A 6219-nucleotide genomic window follows, 5' to 3' on the forward strand; every position below is an offset into this window, starting at 1 on the left:
GCACCCCTAAACTACAAGCTTTGAAGCCCCTACTTTTATTTATGGGATATTTGAAGAAGCCCCTTTCTACAAACCTTTCTATAATATAAGGGAAGCTCGAAGAGCTTTCTTCGCATGCTTGAGCGCATCTTTCCCCTTTCTATTAGTAAGGTTGTCAAAAGGAATTATTATCGCTTAGCGCTTGTGCTAAGGAGTGAAACAGCTTGACCATAGGGAAAGGTATTATTATCGCTTAGCACTTGTGCTAAGGAGTGCTTGAGTTCCTTTATGACTAAACTAATATAATAGGGGTAAGGGGGCGCTAACGAGCAAGAAAAGGCCCCTTACTATAGAACAAAGCAAGGGATTGAGCTGTTGCGCTGCTTTAGACTAATTAATGCAAGCAACAGCGCGCTAGCGCGAAAGCCGTTGCTAACGCCTTTACTAATAAAAATAGGGCGTTTTCTTGCTGGCTAAGGCGCCCTTCCTTCAGATGGCTCCATCTATTCATCTTTTTTTTCAAATGGATATTTAGGGATCTCTCTTGCTCATAGATCTTGAAAGCAGATCAATATCCGTTTCTCAATATATCTATCTATCTATCGATAGAAAGATATGGATCTCTATCTGGATCTATCTCCATATCTAAATATGGAAGAACCAACACTTAAAGGGCGTAACCAACGGAAGGTTCTCACCCTGTCCCCGACATTGTTCTCCGGCGATGCCCCCTGGGCGAAAGGGGCCACCATTCTCTTTCTTTCTTCAATCGTTCCGATCAGGACAAGTGGGTTGGTTCGTTTCGTCCTTCTATCTACGCAATTCTCTGTCTTCGTTCGTGATCATGTTGGGCGAAAGGTAGTTGTAGAGGATCGGCTGTGAAACGGCGATTCCCCCCTTTCCATTGAAGTAGGGAGGGCCTCCTTCCCCACCATTCCGGCCGATTATTTTTAGGGATTTTACCGATGCTGAAGTGCTTACCAAGCCACCTACTTGAGAAGCTAGTCGCCAGAAAGAAGCGACGAGGAAGCGAAGCTGTCTACGAAGCTTTGCTCCCCCCCTGTAGTCGTAGTACTCGGCTCGTCGCTACTTTGATTCAAAAGGTAACCGACGGTTCCCGACTTTCTCCGGTTTCCGCAACCGTAATCATTTGTCACTCCGATTACTTCATCCATAAATCTTTTTTTATTATTTCAATAGCGGTACGCTCTAAAAAAAAAGTCAAGGATAAGCTTGCATTCTAGAAGCGGTAGCTTCCTGCCTCCTTCATCCCTACTGCCTCCTTCGGTGATAAGCTCCCTTCCCTTTTCTAAAATGCCTGATTGGTCTGCCTCAGCAAATGTACAAAGTGGAGCTGCCCGCTGTTTGGCTGACCCTCTTCTTCCCATTCGGGTTGGGTTGACCCAGAAGTTAAGTAAGAAGGAATGGAACCACTGGAGAGTCGTCTGCAGTTCACACTTGGGCAAAGACGACTGACTTTGGAAGCGGAACACGAACCGATTTCCGCTATTCCGGGTTATTATTGAGCGTAGCGAAATCAAGGTTTATGATAAAGTCAGCGAAGTTTCTATGGTGTTCTACCTTTGCGTAGTCTCGGTCCACAGTGGAAGGCTCCGCACCTGAGCCTCGTTAGACTCAGCGGAAGTTTAAGGTGTAAGTAAAGAGAATAGAAGAAATGAAGTCCGTCCCTTAGCCTAGTCTATATCTACGACGCAACTCCGTACCGACGCCTCACTACTACTTAATTAATTAACGGCTAAGCGATTTTATAACCTGAGCTTTCCTTAGCACAAGCGCTAAGCGATAATAATTCCTTAACCAGCTGACCTTACTTCGTAACCTTAACGTACTTTCTTTCTTACTTTAGCATAGGCCTTCGCCACTTCAAACGGGCGCTCCGCCCCCTATTTTTTTTTTAATTAGAAAGAACGAGGCCTTACTTATTCTGTTCAGGGGGGATGAAAGACAAAGAAAGGGGTCAGGGGGCTTTTTGATCGGAGAAAGGGAGGGGGCGTGGTTGGTGTGTCACTGGGTCGGTGGGGGAACCCGTAGGAAGGGGGGACGACCCGCCGAATTCACATCAGAAATCGCCAACATGAACACAAACGAAATCTTGAATTGCGTATAGAAACAAAACGAACCACTTCTATTCTCGGAGCTGAGGTATATGAAGAATGGCTTTTTGGTCCCTTTCGTCCAGTGGTTAGGACATCGTCTTTTCATGTCGAAGACACGGGTTCGATTCCCGTAAGGGATAGGTACTCATTCCCGGCCGCTTTCAGTTAGTGTTCATTGCTGAGTGATCGCTCGCTATCTGGCTGGAAAAGGTGGTCCGGAAGCTTCCTCTCTCCCAGCAAGCAAGACGAGATCACCACTTCTCTCAGTAATGGACTTCCTTAAATTCTTCCTTAGCCTTAGATGTCCTTTCATAGAATAGATTCTCGAACCTCCGACAGACAGAATCTCCATGCATGCGTTCTTTCTCTCCTCCCCCCGTACCCCCTAATTCCCCCTGAAACCCCCTGAACGGGGACAGTGCAGATTATGAAGCATATCCATGAAATCTTTCTCAAATCATCTATCCTATCTCGAGAGGTGCTCTTGAATGAATGAAAGGAAGTCCATTACGGAGAGAAGTCATTATATTCTAAGTCTCTATATGAAGGACAGAACTCATATTGGATCCCTATCAATATTCAAATTCAGAATATAGAGTTCGAGCACAAATCTCCTCCTCTGCATGGTCTTCTCCGTAGGGCCGATGCGCGGACATGCTGAAAGCAAGAGGCATAACTCATTTACTAGATTGGGAAAGCCTCCAAAACAGAATGGTCCCTTCCGGCGCATCCAGCTCGGAAATGAGTAGTGTGAACCAAACCCCACCCCTACCCGCTCGTGAGCCCCAACCTCCTGCGGCGGAACTTGCTGGGGGTTTCCCTCCGGCTGCTAACGCCGGGGTTGTTCCGCCAGGGATCACTGGCGAAAGCTCCGCGAGCAACTACATCAAAAACCTCTATTCTTGACGCGAACGGACGCTTTCTTGGAACTAATTGATAGGCACTTAGTGTTATAACTATATAAACAAAGATAACAAGCGTGCGATATGCAGCATCAACCAACGGAAAAACGTAGTCGCCGCCTATGTTATAACGCATACCCAAAAGCCCTCCACCCCACCTTCCCCGAATCACTCCTGCTGTTCCATCCGTTTACGGATACCATCCTGTAAATTGAGTTGCCTGCCCTGGGTTGGTTTGGCCTATTAGCCTGGCTAGCGAAGTACGCTTTCCTTCCTTTAGTTCAAGAGTTCCGGAAGTTCAAACTCAACAAGAAAATTACATCCAGTGCAATGCAAACAACTTTGATTAGTAAGTCTTTGCTTCGGCGAATTGCTTTTTTCCTTTATTTATGGTTGAATTCTCTCTGGTGGAATTGCTGTACATGATGATGAAAATTTATCTTTTTTTGAAAATTCAAAAAGAAAAGAATTCGACGATAAGAGAAGAGGGGAAAGAAAAGCAGAAATAAGAATGAAAATAGAAGAAGAAAGATAAAGAGAAAGCAAAGCACCTATCACCCGGCCAGATAGAGAACGAGAGCTCGATCGATCAAGACTTTGGACCAGGATCGATCGTTTCGACCGGGCAGTTGATATCGAAATTCCAGATTAAAAATTCCCGGTTTTCCTTCGCCAATCAAGCGCGGGACGTACTACTGATTGATTCCAGACCAGTTTGACCGGGGAATACTTTTTATATAATAGAACGGAAAGCAAGCAAAGCGAATTCCAATGATTCGAGATCTGGATAGCGCATTGAGCTAAACAGCAGAAATTGGACCTAAAGCCCTTATCACGTAAGGCGTTTGTCCGCCGACTCCTCTATTTATAGATTTCTATTCTATGATGGACGAAATACAGCCTCGAGCTATAGTAGCCGAGCCCTATGAGAGCTAAGCTCCTCTTTTGGCTTAAGAAAGATGGTCATAAAAACGAGATCTTTCATCAGCCAGGCCAGACCAGGTGACATACTCCAGATGAGTGGCCGATCCCAAGTGCTGAGGAAGATCCAGATTCTGATTCAGATGAAGTCGCAGGCCATATTGGAATGAAAGGAAGGTAAGCCGCTTCACCTCCGTACGCCTATCCGCTCTTTTTAACAAAATGGATTTTCAGGCTTTTTACTAAAGACAAATTGCCATAGAGAGGCTATCTCAAAAGAGCTACTGCTACTATCAGAGGAGCTACTAGAAGAGCTAATATCACTCATTCACTCTTAGGAATAAAAAACCTTGCTTCCACTTCCTTAGCACAAGCGCTAAGCGATAATAATACCTTTCCAAAACAATGGAAATCCACTCTTTAACTTCAAAGCCAATCTTTGGAAAGGGAAGGGGGATCTCTTTTACAAAAAAATCGATTAAGGGATTACGCCAAACAAGCAAGGGTGGTCGTAGATCAGCTAGCATTCTCAGTTAGCTGCTTTTTTTTTAGCACAGGAGGTAATGTGATGCAAGTCTGACACTCATATTGGAAGGGACTGAACTCCTAATAAGTTGCGGAGTCATAAGGAAAGTACCAGTTGGACAGGGAGCACCCACCGGTAAAGCCATTTCTTGATCTTTCACAGCAGGCAATGGTTGATGGTAGTTCAAAAAGAGCTTCAGAAGGCTGGCCAGCACAAGAGAAAGCAGAAGGATAGCTAGAGAAGTGGGGGATTTATTCAAAAAGTGGTATCAATAAAAACAGGGAACAAGCCCAGTATAAGGCTTTGCAGGGGACCAGTTCGGAGTACTCAGTGGTGAGGAAAGCAGTAGCTTGCTTTCGACCTAAGAGGGAAGCACAAGTGGAAGATCGACTGGAAGAGAGAGGACAGAGGAAGCTTACTCCACCATCGGTGGAAGGGACCGGATCCTGATGAAACAACTTTTTCCTTGCGCCCCCTATCTTTGGAAGCAAGTGACTTTTCCTCCCAGCGAGACCAATCGCAAATGACTCATTTTTTGCTCTGTCTCTGTCTTTTTGAAAGAGCTCTGGTTTTCTCTCGGTGCGAGGGTCCGATTCTAAACCTGCCGACATATTGCCAGCCGATAAACTTGAAAGCGAGACCCTTCACTCTACTCCTACTCGAAACATCGCATGCATTGAAAAACTATTCGACAGACGGACCTAGCTGATTGATGTCATAAGCAATCTTCCTCGTATAGCAGCAGCCTGAAATCGGAAGTTCACACTCAGCGTGAAGGAAATTCTACTCTCTCTGAGCCCTCGGCACATCACCCGCCTTGCCTTAGTTCTCTTCTCGTTCAATGCTGTCTTTTCAGCGCTGATGGAAGCATGCCAAGTTGAAGAGGGACAGGGTTGAAGTTTTTTTTTTGTTAATACGGTTGTAAAAAATATGTGAATCTAATATCTAAAAAATTGGATATATATTGAACAGGTTATGTCAGAGGAGCTTGTTCCAGTATCGACATCTCTAGTTTTGGAACCTGAAACCAGCAAGATGTAGTTTGTAGATAAAATGAGTTAAGCACAGAAAGACAAACTTGTCCATTTCAAAATCTCAATTGGAGTGATTCAAAGAGTTCTAAATACTGGTCTTGAATCTTCAGGCAAACCTGGCTGCAGGGTAACAAAGTCTAGGCCTCTTACAGGAGGTGGTCATAGCGAGGAAGCTCATTGATGATGAATCAGGCGGCGAATGAAAGCTAGGATCCATGGGGGCTGCTGGACTGATGAAGAGAAAATTTCCTGTCAAGAAGGTATTATTATCGCTTAGCGCTTGTGCTAAGGTGACTAGATAAAAAAATGGAAAGTCCAATGTAATTCGTCAGTGTAAGGAAATCAAATCAAGGTGATTGTTGTCATATCTTGCGTTTGCTACGCATAGACATTTAAGTGAGAAAAGCAGAAGATGAGAATTGTTGCTGCTTTCATATTGTGGCAATCATCACACACCAATCTGAATTTACCGTCGGTGGGGTTTTGTAGGAAGCAAACCCCCTCATAGGCTATACCTAATACCCAACCTTGCCAAAGGGCTCTATCTGTTCCAATAGAGAATTGGGAGAATACAGAGAATACCTTTCATGAATCCCAACTTCAGTATTGATAGAAGATGGCTGCGGTTATGTACAACATGCGTACCCCAGCCTTGCCAATACGACTGGACGTGACTAATGAACAAATCAAAGAGTACAACTCTTTTACAATTAGTACAAGTACATGAGACATAAGTGACA

The 6219-nt window shown here is 44.7% G+C and overlaps 1 non-coding gene across 1 annotated transcript; it reads left to right on the top strand.

Annotated features, from left to right (window-relative positions):
* The first annotated feature begins 2164 nt into the window (after positions 1–2164).
* Positions 2165–2236, top strand: TRNAE-UUC (transfer RNA glutamic acid (anticodon UUC)). Its single transcript has one exon. It is a non-coding gene; the product is annotated as a tRNA-Glu (tRNA).
* The last annotated feature ends 3983 nt before the right edge of the window (positions 2237–6219 follow it).

This window comes from Corylus avellana, unplaced genomic scaffold (assembly GCF_965113065.1).
Source record: "Corylus avellana unplaced genomic scaffold, dhCorAvel1.hap1.2 HAP1_SCAFFOLD_17, whole genome shotgun sequence".
NCBI classification, from domain to species: Eukaryota; Viridiplantae; Streptophyta; class Magnoliopsida; order Fagales; family Betulaceae; genus Corylus; species Corylus avellana.